Here is a 14,173-nt window from a genome sequence, read left to right as displayed (position 1 = left end):
TTTTCAAAAAGAATTTGAGAATCCATCTCTGCCTAGATACAGAGAGCTGCAAAGACTCTCAATAAGACACATTGGATGAACTACAAAATAACTTTTCCTGAAGCTGTCAAAATGAAATCAAAACAAAGACTCACTTTCAAGAAGAGAGGGAATAATGAATACTAAACAATGAACACTAAATGATCTGTGTCATGGGATGGCAGATACCTTAGAGGCAATTAAGGAAAATTCAGTTAAAATTTTTAATAAACTGATGAAGTCCGAGTATGGGTTATTGGACAGCACAGAACCTCAGGAGCCACAGGAACAATGGGAGTTCATATCCACTTTGTCTTAATTGGAAATGGTAGAAAAAAATTTGAACACATACAAAGAATGTCTTCATTGGCTTATCGAACACAGATGAGGAAAGAATCAACAAATACCTGTACTCAATAAAAGTTACCAAACTAAAAAAATAATGAAAAATATCAAACCACAGATCCAAGAAGCTTAAGAGAATCCAAAGCAAGGGAAATATAAAAAACAAACAAAAATAGAATGTGACATGACACCAGACACCTAAACACATTATATTTAAAACGCTGAAAATCAGGGGTGCCTGAGTGGCTCAGACAGTTAAGCCTCCAACTCTTGGTTTCAGGTCAGGTCAGGTCATGATCTCAGGGTTGTGAGATCGAGCCCCATGTCAGGTTCCACACTCAGTGGGGAGTCAGCTTGAGATTCTCTCTCTCCCTCTGCCTCATCCTCTTCCCTCCCCTCCCCCACTCATGCACGCTCTCTCCCACTCTCTAAAATACATAAATCTTTTAGAAAATAAAATAAAATGAAAATCAGATAAAATCTTCAACCAGCTAGGGAGAAAAAAATACTCATTAATTACAAAACAACAAAAAAAAAGAATTACATCTGACTTCTCAAAAGAAACTACACGAATCATAAGAAAATGGAGCATCTTTAAAATACTGCAAGAAAAAATTTTCTCAATCCCAAATTTTATACCAGTGAAAATATTATTCAAAAATGAAGACAGGGGCGCCTGGGTGGCTCAGTCGTTAAGTGTCTGCCTTCGGCTCAGGTCATGATCCTAGCATTCTGGGATCGAGCCCCGCATCGGGCTCCCTGCTCAGTGGGAAGCCTGCTTCTCCATCTCCCACTCTCCCTGCTTGTGTTCCCTCTCTCACTGCCTCTCTCTCTCTGTCAAATAAATAAATAAAATCTTAAAAAAAAAAAAAAAAGAAGACAAATTTCAGATTCAGCTCTGACATACAAAGAGCTCAGAAGCCATCATTCCTGTCCTATGACTAAAATTTGCTCGGACTCATCAGAAAACCAAGGTTACAGGGCAAACTGCTATCCTGAAATGTGGAAAGAGAGGTGAATACAGAGAATCATAGTTGAGATCTGCTTACCTGGAACACTGGAAGGAACATTTAAGTGGTAATTTTGACTAGTTGCTACAGGTTGAGTACAGATCACCATGAGAATGAAACTCCTACAGGACACCACAATTTCATGGGTTTTACCTCCAGGAACTCCAGAAGTCCCCCCACCTTTGTGTTTCTGACAGAAGGAGGGGGAAATAACCATTCTGAAATATGCACAGACTGTTTTCCATAACAAAGGCCTATTCTTCAGTGAAACAAACCTTACTAGAACCTTGTCCCACTTTGGGAAAGGGCATTTACCAGACTGCTCTTTTTTCAGTCGTCTTGTGTCACCAGAAGTGAGCAAGAAATTAAGAAATACTTAGGAATGTCATAGTCCAGGGACACAGGCCACTAAAACCACAGACTTAATAAGACTGAAGAATGCTTCCAGTCCTCCACATCTTCCCACTACACCAATAGGGCTCTAGTACAACGATGAGTTAGAGCTAAAAAGAGATGTGAAGTTGAGTTTTATCTATCTAAAAAGGAGTTTTTATGGATGTCCAAGATAAAAAAGGAGATAAAAACAAGGACATTAGAATAACTTTAAGCCTATGGCACCTATAGCTACAGCAGACATTAACAAAGCTACACTCCTAGCCTGATTAACATAAAACCTCATACTGAAGACCAATTTACCTCAGTTCCTATTACCCTATATATCTTGTTCAGTTTTCAAGACAAAATTTCAAGGCATTCTGAAAGGCAAGAAAAAGCACAGTCTGAAGAGACAAAACAAGCATCAAAACCAGGATTAGACATGACAAAAGTCTGACATTTTGTGGCTCTTGTGAAAAAAAGTAGATACTATCCAAGAAGAGATGGATAATGAAGGCAAGTAGAGGGATGGAAACACTAAGAATCAAAAGGAAATGCTAGAAATATAAGAAATAACATCATAACAGAAACGAAGAACGCCTTTAATAGGTTCATCAGTAGACAGGACATAGCCAAGAAATGAATCAATGAATCTGAGCCACTGAAATTTAAAAAGGAAAAAGATGAAAACAAAAAGAAAATAATGTCTAAGAACCGTGAGACTATTTCAAAAGATGTAATAATACATAACTGGAATACCTGAAGAGGATAAAAGAGGAAACAGAATGGAAAAAATACCTGACATAATGACGGTAGAGAACTTTCAAAAATTAGGGGCGCCTAATTTTTTCGTTAAGCATCTGCTTTGGCTCAGGACATGATCCCAGGGTCCTGAGATCGAGCCCCACATCAGGCTCCCTGCTCTCCACTGGGAGCCTGCTTCTTCCTCTCTCACTCCCCCTGCTTGTGTTCCCTCTCTCACCGACTCACACTCTCTCTCTCTTCAAATAAATAAATAAATAAATCTTAAAAAAAAAAAAAAAAAAAGAAGAAGAAGAAGACCTTTCCAAAATTAATGACAGACACCAAACCAAAGATCCAGGAAGCAAAGAGAACACAAACTAGAATAACAGTCCAAAAAATGACAACTAGTGATATCATATTCAAACTGTAGAACACCAGAGCAAAGAAAATCCTGGAAGACGACAGAGCAAAAAAAACACTTTACCTATAGGAGAACAAGGTTAAGAATTACCAAGGACTTCTTGTTAGAGACTATGCAAGCGCAAAGAGGATGGAGATATTCAAACTCTTGAAAAATTCAAAAACCTAGAATTCTCTGTTCAACAAAATTATCTTTCAAAGAGAAGGAGAAATAAAGACTCTCAAACAAATAAAAGTTGACGGAATTCATCACAGCAGATCTGGCCTACCAGAAATGTTTAAACACAGTTCTTCAGGGAGAAGAAAAATTATATAGTTAGAAACTTGTATCTACATAAAGAAAGAGTATCAAAAAAATTAATGAAGACAAAGTTTTTACTTTTCTTATTCTTCAGTGATTTAAAAGATAATTGCTTTAAGTAATAATAGCAAACATGTATTGGATGAAGACAGCATACAGATAAGTGAAATGAATGAGAACAATGTCATATTGGACAGGAGGGAGGATTGGGAATACAATGTTAGAACACACCTGCATTTCATGCAAAACAGTATCATGTTATTAGAAGTTAACTGCAAATGTATATTTCAAAATCTGGGATAATCGCTAAAATTTTCTTAAAGATGTGTAATTGATATGCAAAAATATGAGATAAAATGAATCATATAAAAGGCTCAAAACCATACAAGGCAAAAAAAAATTTTTTTAAGATGGCAAAAAATAACAAAGAAGTATAACAGACACCAGTTACAACACTGTAGATGTTGATGCAGCTGTATCAATAGCTGTTTTAAATGTGAATGGTCTAAATAAACCAAATAAAAGACAATGTGCCAGAGTGGGGGAGGGGGAATAAAAAGCAAGACCCAACTATATGTTGCCTGCCAAAAACCCACTTAAATATAAAGACTAAGATTAAAGGTTAAGGCATACAGAGATATACCACGCAAACACTAATCAAAAGCAAGCTGTGGGTGCCTGGGTGGCTCAGTCGGTTAAGTGTCTGTTTTCGGCTCAGATCATGATTTCAGGCTCCCTGCTCCGTGGGGAGTCTGCTTCTTCCTCGCCCTCTGCCCCTCCCCCCATTCTCTCTCTCTCTCTCTCTGTCTCAAATAAACATAAAATCTTAAAAAAAAAAAAAAAAGCAAGCTGTACTCCTATTTCCAGTATATAAAAATTAACATGAGCCAAAGACCTAGCTATGGGAGCTAAATCTATAAAACTCTCAAAGTATCAGATTTAGCAATGGATAATTAGAAATGTCCCAAGAGCATGAACAAAAACAGAAAAAATACATAAACTGAACCTCATTAAAATTAAAAACAACTGGGGCACCTGGGTGGCTCGGCTGGTTAAGTCTCCACTCTTGGTTTTGGCTCAGGTCAGGATCTCAGGTCCTGGGATCAAGCCCTGTGTCAGGCTCTGCGCTCAGTGGGGAGTTTGGTTCTCTGCCTCTCTCTCTCTCCCTCTCCCTCAGCCCCTCCCCCCGCTCATGCTCTCTCTCTCTCAAATAAATAAATCTATAAAAAAATTAAAAACTACATAAAGAATATTATCGAGGAAGTAAAAAGATAACCTATAAAATGGGAGAAAATATTTGCAAATCATGTATCTGGTAAGGGCTTACTACAGGTACATAATGTACTTCAACAACAAAGTCAGCCCAATTCAAAATTGTGCAAAGGACATAAATAGACATTTCTTCAAAAAAGATATACAAATGGCCAACAAGCACTTGAAAAAAAAAATATTCTACTTCACTGGTGAGATACAGCTTCACCCCCAGGAGATGGGCTACCAAAAAAAAAAAAAAAAAAAACATTTGTTGGCAAGGATGTAGAGAAACAGGAACTCTTGTACACTGCTGATGGGAATGTAAAATGGTGAAGTCATTGTAAAAAACAGTTTGTGGAGTTTCTCACAAAGGTAAATAAAGAATTACCATATGACCCAACAATTCTACTCCTAGGTATATACCCCAAAAAACAGAAAATAGGTACTCAAGTATTTAAGAAAGAATGGTAACAATTCTCAAAATAAAATCTTCAAGAAAACATAAAAGGGAACACTTCTTAACTCATTTCTATGAGACCAGAATTATCCTAATACCAAACCCAGACAAAGACATTACAAGAAAGGAAAACTACAGAGCAGTATCTTTCATGAACACAGATGCAAAAACCCTCTACAAAATGTTAGCAAATTGTATAAAAAATATATAAAAATAATTATAAACCATGACTGAGCGGAATTTATTCCAGGTATGCAAGGCTGGTTTAAAATTCAACAATCAGGGGCACCTGGGTGGCGTAGTCGTTAAGCGTCTGCCTTTGGCTCAGGGCGTGATCCCAGAGTTCTAGGATCGAGCCCCACATCAGGCTCCTCTGCTGGGAGCCTGCTTCTTCCTCTCCCACCCCCCCTGCTTGTGTTCTCTCTCTCACTGGCTGTCTCTGTCAAATAAATAAATAAAATCTTTAAAAATAATTTAAAAAAAATAAAATTCAACAATCAATCACTGTAATCCACCACACTAGTAAGCTAAATAAAAAAAATCATATGAACTGACACAGAAAATTTGACAAGATCCAACACCTACTCACAATAAAAAGTCTTGGCAAACTTGAATGAAAGGAAACTCCCTCAATTTAATAATAATTTTAAAAATCTGCAACCCCCAGGGCATCTGGGTGGTGCAGTCGGTTAAGCATCCAACTCTTGGTTTTGGCTCAGATCATGACATCAGGGTCATGAAATCAATCCCTGCACTGGGCTCTGCACTCAGCGTGGAGTCTGAGGTTCTGTCTCCCTCTGCCCCTTCCGCTCGTGCTTGCTCTCTAAATAAATAAATCTTTAAAAAAAAACCTGCAGCCCCCCCAATTACACCTAACATCATAATTAATGGTAGAAAATTAGAAGCTTTCACCCTAAGGTTGGGAACAAAGCAAGAATATCTCTCTCTACTCCTATTCAAACACTGTAGTGAAGTCCCAGCTAATACAATTAAGACATGAAAAAGAAATAAAAGGCATACAGATTGGGAAGAAAACAATTAAACGGTCATTTTTTAACAGAGGACATGATTTTCTATGGGGAAAAAGAAATCCCAAAGAATCATTAATATTAAAAAAAAAAAATCTCCCAGTACTAAACAAACAAGTATAACAAATTTTTAATACAGAATGTAAATATACAAAAGTTGACTGTTTTCCAATACACCAGTAATAACTAGAATCTGAAACCTGGGCGGGGGGGAAGGCTTCACAATAGCACCAACCAAACCAAGAAACCACTCAAGGATAAATCAAACAATATGTATAGGATCTACTGGAAAACTATAAATTGCTGATGAAAGACATCAAAGAAGATATAAATAAATGGAGAGACAGTCCATGCTCGTGGATTAGAAGACTCAACATTAAGACATCAATTCTTCTCAACTTCTTCTGTAGATTCAATGCAATCCCAGTCAAAATCACCAGAATCTATAATGGTAGATATCAACAAAGTAATTCCAAAATTTGTATGTAAAGGCAAATCCCCAAGAATAGCCAACATAACAGTGAAGAAAAACAAAGCTGCGGGATTCCCCACTACCAAACTTCAACACTTACTTTAAAGCTACAGTACTCACAGAGTAGTATCAGCCAAGGAATAGAAACACAGGTCAATGGACAGAATGGAGGCCTAGAATTTGACCCACACAAATATACTCAACTATACACACGAAAGATTTCTTTTTTTATAATTAACTGAAGCAAACTCGTTTTTAAATGGTCTAAATTTAAATCTTCCGATAACACTGATTAAGCTCAATTTTCACTTTATTAACATCTTAATATGATAAACTATACCTTATGTTTATACTTGAAGTATTTTGATAACTAGAAGCACTGAGGCATGAATTGAAGCAATTCAGTAACTATGTAGAAGGTGGCAACTAGGGACGCCTGGGTTGGCTCAGTCAGTTTAAGCATCTGCCTTCAGCTCAGGTCATGATTCCAGGGTCCTGGGATTGAGTCCAGCATCGGGCTCCTTGGTGGGAAGACTGCTTCTCCCTCTGCCTGCTGCTTCCCCTGCTTGTGTTCTCTCTCTGACAAATAAATAAGAACTTAAAAAAAAAAAGTGGCAACAAGCTGACAGAACAATTTTACATGACCACCAGAAAATATTTCTCTCCCCAAATGTTAGTAATAGTCAGAAAAAATAGTTAAAGAACATATTTTCTGAACTTGTTCTTCAAGTCTCAGCTTAAATGTTCTTTGAGGAGGCCTTCCTTGACCTCTAGGATAGGTTAAACCCCTTGCAATATAATTACACATAATGCTATACCTCCCCTCTTTTGCAAACCATATTATACTTATAATTACTTATAGACTGTCCACTCCAGAAAGTCAAAGATCTTTTCTTATTCACTTAGCCTTTGCACAATGTCTGGCACAAAGCAGATGTTCAATAACCTATGTTGAAATCAACTGCATGGAATATGCATTGTGAAGGGGCATAAAATTTCAGCCATTAGTAACAACGAAAAAGCTAAAGAAACTTTCTGTATGTTTTTAAATATCAAAGAGAAAGTTTCATAAAATGTTGTCAAAAAGAAAAACAGGAGAAACAGGAACAACCAAAATCATCCAGCCATACCCCAGTGGTTCTCAGCCTGATTGTACATAGAAGCCACCTGGGAAACTTAAACAATACCAACTTAATTGGGCTAGGAGTAGAGCTGAAATGATAGGTAGGATTTAAAATCTCTCCAGGTGATTCTAATATTCTATTGGGGTAAAATACAGTCCAAGACAAACAGCTCAAGAAAATGTATCAAACAAGTCTTAGAACTGTAAAGATCACTACAATAAAAGCAACAGGAAACTGAAAACAGATAAAAAGGAAATGAACATTTATTTAGTACCAAAATTTAGTAAGTGAAAAGCATTTATAATTGGTAAGTAAAAATGAAAATAAAAAATGAGCACAGTATTAAAAAATCCATTTGTAAAATAGACAATATACTATGAAAACTAAAAGGAACCTACAGAGTTTCACATTATCAAGATAAACACTTTTTTTCTTAAAGATTTTATTTATTTATTTGACAGAGAGAGAGACACTTTTTTTTTTCTTAAAGATTTTATTTATTTATTTGACAGAGAGAGACAGCCAGCGAGAGAGGGAACACAAGCAGGGGGAGTGGGAGAGGAAGAAGCAGGCTCATAGCAGAGGAGCCTGATGTGGGGCTTGATCCCATAACGCCGGGATCACGCCCTGAGCCGAAGGCAGACGCTTAACGACTGCGCCACCCAGGTGCCCCAAGATAAACACTTTACACAAATTCACTCAGAGAGAGTCTACTACATGCCAAGCAAACTAGGCACAGGAAACAAATAAGAGGACATTTTCCAATAATAGTGTGGAGATGAACAGTAAGCCAAATGGAAAACAAAATCATTGAATTTCTGTTCCCATCCTTCACTGATATTAATTACAGATGGACTGATAACTTAAAGATAGAGTGCAAAACTGTGTTACTCTAAAAATACATTATAGAATACCTTTATGATTTTATATTTAGGAAGGCGTTTCTTAAATAAGAAACAAAAATCAGGGACACCTGGGTGGCTCAGTTGGTTAAGCGTCTGCTGTCGAATCAAGTCATGATCCCAGGATCCCAGGTCCTGCCTGCCACTCCCCCTGCTTGTGCTTGCTCTCTCTCTGACAAATAAATCTTTTTAAAAAAAGAAAAAAATCAATAAGCCTAAAGGAAAAGACTGATATTTTTAACTACATTGAAATTAAGAATTCTTATTCATCATAAGACACCACTGAAAGGCCACAAATTTGGAGATCTTGATATCTAACCATATAAACAGTAACAAATAAAAAGCATTTATAAGGAGATGGTATCCAGAATATATAAAGACAAATTCAGAATAGAGATTTCCTATGAGTCATTTTTTTTTTTCTGAATTCTGAACACTGTATATGAAAAATCCACAGGATAATTTGTCTCTGGATAATGTTATCTCCTTCCAGAGAAGACTTACATTTGCTTTTGGCAAACACCTAGCCAAGGGCACTAGCAATTGGTTTTTAATTAAGCTTAATGAATGCAATCAGGGATTTGAAACTGGACTTCAGCCTTTGTGAAAGCCAGTTTACTCCCAGCTCACTGCCACTGCTAAAGTGTATCCTTTCAGAGTCCCAACCAAAAGCCTTGGGAATTATCCTGAATCCTTTATCACTGGTATGCCCTGCACTCTAATCTTTGAACTATCTAACCATAGGGTCTGTAAAGAATTCCACTCAAATTCTTGGCTTCTTAACCACTGCACGGGAATTAGAGGATCTCTTTAGTGGGAAAGTGGTCCCAAATGACCAGGCTCATGTATTTGAGATTCCCCTTTCTCTGGGATTTCGATTTTGCAATTCTTCACTGCCTTGATGGTTTTAAGTGATTACAAATAGTTATGCTTTTTATCTAGCTCTTCTAGTTATTTTTGGCAGAAGGGCTGGTTCAAAACGACCTACTCTCTAATCACCTTGTGATTTTTTAAAAGAATGATTTCTTAGTTCTGTCCAATTAAAAGGCCTAGAAGAACACTCCAGTAGCAATAAGCGCCATGAGCGCCTAAATTTTGGTTTCTAAATACCATTCCCACTAAAAGAAACCAGTGCTCCTTAGAGAAATGGCTGATTCCAGGTCCCAGGCTGGGAGATTCTAATCACACTGCTATAGACAGAATGTTTATGTCCTCCCCCCAAATTCCCATGTTAAAACCTAATCCCCAATGTGATAATATTTGGATGTGGGGCATTAGGGAAGTGACTGGGTCATGAGTGAAGAGCCCTCATGAATGAGTTTAGTGACCTTACGAAAGAAACCCCAGGAAGCTTGATTCCTCCTTCTGCCATGTGAGGACACAGTAAAAAGACAGGCATCTATAATTAGGAATCGCGTCCTCACTAGTCACTGAATCTGTGGGTACCTTGATCTTAGACTTCTTGGTCTCCAGAACTGTGAGAAATAAATTTGTTGAGAATAAGCTACCTAGTCCATAGTATTTTGTTACAGCAGCCTGGGCAAACTAAAACAGGTATGTATATAGTGAAAACTAAGTTCCCCTCCCACTTTTGACCTTCAGCTACCTAACACCTCTCCCTAAAGGCAACCTCTGTAAAATGGGATTTTGTATATCCTTCAAGATTTAAAACATACATAAAACTAGAAATTCACCAAAAGGATCAAATAACTGAACTTAGGTCAAAATGTGCCTGTGATCACTGTCAGATGGATATACAAAAGAGGGACAAGTAGGCTATACTTCAAATGTGTAACTGTTCTCTCGCTACCTTTACTTTTGTTCATCAAGCAAATATCTGATAGGCACCTTAGCATTCCTAAGGGAGTTCAACACTATGCTGACTCAGTGAATGATAAAGAAAAACATGATCCTTGCTCTCAAGAAGCTTACAATTTTTCTGAGCAAAGTAGAAAACTACTCTCCCAGGATAACCTTTTTTCTAATGTTTTCCTTATCTCCTGAATTCTGTCCAAAACTGAACTCTGTGGTTCCTTCCCCTCCACCACCAGTATCCCATCAAACCTGCTGTTCTCCTGAATTCTCTCATTTTCAGTTCATGGTACCAAACTGAGGGTAATGATAGGTTTCTGTTTAACCTCACCTCCCGTCAACCCTAAGAAACAGCTTTGCACTCTTATTCCACACCCAGATGAGCAAATTTCAACCATATCTCCCAAATATTTCTAAAATTCATCCTATCCTCTCCATCCCCATATTTCCACTATTAGTTAAGACGAGCATCATCTCTCACCTGGGCACAAACTGGCCCCCGTATCTAATTCTCTTCCCTCCAATTCTTGCTCCAAACCACTATTCTGAATGCTCCCATCCTTAGTGAGCATGACACACAGGCCTTTGCTAATCTACCCTCTAACTCTGCAATTTTATAGCTGACACTGCCATCACTTCCCCCTGCATCCCACTCAGATTTCATAGTATTTCATCCTCTAAACACTCTTGAGTTTTTTCGGGTTCCTCCAATCTATGCTCCACACTTCCACACCTTGCACATGCAGTTTAGTTTGCTTGGGATGCCCCCCTTTCCTAATCCTATACCACATCAACCATCTGACTAATGCCTCTTGTGATAAGATCTAGATACCCTCCCTGATCAGGTCTTCTTCCACACTCTGAACAGTTAATCACTCCCTCCACTGTGACATCACAGATCTTGCATATACTTACATCATTGCCCTTATTTACTCTAAAGTATGAGTATTTATTCACGCACCAGTCTCCCCCAGTAAACTCGGTATTCTTTGATGCTGTCATCCGGTGTCTTATTTTTGAAAACCTGATGTCCAACCCAATATACACTAAAATACCTCAATAAATGTTTATTGTGTGAACTAAGTAAATGAAACTCTCTTTTTCTCCATCTCCCTGTCTCATTTTCTTTTTTTCTGATAGCAACCTACAACCATGAGACATAACTTAGTTTAAGGATATAAGTTAGTCAGATGATTTAGGAATTCTGATGCCACGATTGTACTACTCTATCCAAAGGTTAAATCAGCAAAATCCCTAAGTAAGGACAGAACAATTTTCCAGCAGTACCTCTTTCCAACAAAATCTCATGTCCTCTTGATTCCCACCACCACACAGTCACAGGTTTCTAAGTAATTTACAAGGCTCTTTCATCCTTAGCAGGCCCAATCTACTCTTCATGTGGGTACTTCAAGGTAGAACAAGTTTCACCACTAAAACATTTCCATCAATGCACTGGAGAAGCCTGAGGGCTATAACTTTAGCCCGTAAGGCTCCTTAAATAGCTATAATGTTTCCCTAGAGTAGCCCTTGAAACACTGTTCATCTTAGGACTATCTGGCTTTAGGAATATTTTACTCTATTCTGACCATTATCCGATTTACCATTATTCATTGATTTATTTATTTATTTAGCACCTACTCTGTGCTGCATACTGTATCAGAGCTGTAGGAACACCACCGCTAATGTATCTTACTTGCCTAACCTGACTTGTGACCATGGCCTAAATGACAACCATGATGGTGTGGCACAGCTGCACCTGGCCCTTACACCTGTGCTGGGACCGTGACTCCCCGCCCAAGCCCTCATCTTCCAGCCCCAGTGGAAGGCATACTATAAATTATCCTAACTAAACAGTTGTCCAGCTGAGACTATGGCATTTTGTCAATTCTCTCCTTTCTCTCTTCTTCCTTGCCAATACTATCTTTTGTTTTAGTCTCCTTTACTTAACTCCTTTTGTGAAATTAAACATTAAATTTTTCTCTCTCTTAAAAAAAACACCAAGACTAAAATACCTGACATTCCATGTCTTAGTCATATATGTCTCCCAATACTTTATCATGTGTCAGCAGCTCCATAAAGAAAAAAAAGGTATTTCTCATTCCTGCTTTATCGGCACCTTCTGGAATTACAAACTCAATACTAAATAATTGTGGAGGGTGACAAAACACTTTCCTTGGTCCTAAATCACAAGTTATAAAAAGAACTTGGTAGACGCTGAACCTAAAGCAAAGAGAAACACTGACAAATCAGAACAAGATATAATCAGAACTCAAAGGTCAGCTTGAAATACTATGAAAGGGACTTAAAGAAAATCTTGGGAAGAGTATCTCCAGCACCAATTAAAGTAAATAATACTAAAAATCCCGCTAAACAGTCAAGTATCAATTCACAGGAAGGAGATGTGTGGAAAACATGATAGTAAAGGGCCAAATCATTTCTGATCACCCCGGCCTGGCGGTGATTACTCCAACCTCTGAGCTCCTGTAACTGTTTATATAGTACCCAATCCAGACTTGTTCTTGAAATGCTTATCTTGCTAGATGATACATTCCTTGGCTGTTTATTTCATCTTTATGATACCCCGCTGGCAGGCATATATTTTTTTAAAGATGTATTTATTTATGAGAGAGAGACAGAGCAGAGGGAGAGAGAAACCTAAGCAGAGAGAAACCCAAGGCAACTCCGCACTGAGAGCAGAGTCCTGCATGAGGCTCAATTTCACGACCCCCAAGATCACGACCTGAGCCGAAACCAAGAGCTGAATGCCCAACTGACTGCCACCCAGGGGGTCCCTGGCAGGCATATTTTAAAAACCAATCTCACGCATTCACCCTAAAATTTTCTGGTGTTGATTCACTTTCCTAGGTAGGTTCTCCTACTGGAAGAGTATTCTGACATCATGTTCTTAGCAATTATATTTATCATTTAAAAATACTGTTACACAAGTAGCGCATATACAAGAGATCGATTAAACAGTAATGAGACTGTTTTCCCAGAATCTTACCTCATTTTATAAATGGCAAAGCTAAAGGCAAACACTGAAGGAAAATCANCTTTCCCTAACATCAAAAATACTTCTACAAAAACAAGCACCTCTGAATACATACACACCAAATGTGCATCTATATATTGCTCTACAGCTTGCGAAGTAACGTCACACACTTTTACCTCATTTAAGCTCCACAATTTTTATTTTACCAGGGAGTAAAACTGCGTAAGTTGCCTACAGTAACTTTTATGGAGGACATAGTGTTCTAGGACCTATGGTTAACAAATACAACCAACACTAACACACACATTATGTGTCAGCAACTTTATGATGGAAGACATTGGTTTTTAAAAACATGCCTGCAAAAGCTGAACAGGTGAGATCATTTAAATTAAGGGTTTCGGGGTTGCTGTTTTTTTTTTCATTATGGATAAATTTGTACTGGGTGTTGTAAAGCAATGCTTCTCAAACTTTAATGTTCACACAAATCATTGAAGATATTGTTAGAATTCAAATGATTAAAAAGGTCTTGGGTAGGGCCTCAGACTTCTAACTAGCTACCAGGTGATGCTGACTAGGGTGGTCTGCACCTGGGTGGCCAGGTTGTAGCATATATAAAGAATTAACCCTAACTGGCACTATTAGCCAAAACTTAACAGTCTTTCATCTTCCATGACTCTGAAGTGAAACTATTATCATTTCTATTTGACAAGACTAAGGCACAGAGACGTGAACTTTCCTTAGATCACAGTATTTGGTCTACGAGGAGCCAGGATTCAAACTTAGGAAGACTGACTCTGCAGGACACAACCGCTACAAATTATCCCATTATCTCAGTTTACAGGTAGACTCAGAATTCGAAGCCAGGTCCTGAGTTATCCTCAGTACCATTCCCACGAGTCGGGTCTGCAGTCAACAATAT

At 38.0% G+C, this 14,173-nt stretch overlaps 1 protein-coding gene across 3 annotated transcripts in view; it reads right to left on the bottom strand.

Moving 5' to 3' along the window:
• Window positions 1-14,173, bottom strand: part of RNF103 (ring finger protein 103) — an 87,336-nt gene that overhangs the window by 40,612 nt on the left and 32,551 nt on the right. The window lies entirely within an intron of this gene.

This window comes from Ursus maritimus, unplaced genomic scaffold, assembly GCF_017311325.1.
Source record: "Ursus maritimus isolate PB19 unplaced genomic scaffold, ASM1731132v1 scaffold_6, whole genome shotgun sequence".
Classification (NCBI taxonomy): domain Eukaryota; kingdom Metazoa; phylum Chordata; class Mammalia; order Carnivora; family Ursidae; genus Ursus; species Ursus maritimus.
Note: the sequence above shows the minus strand (reverse complement) of the source record. Positions and strands in the feature narration are given on the sequence as shown.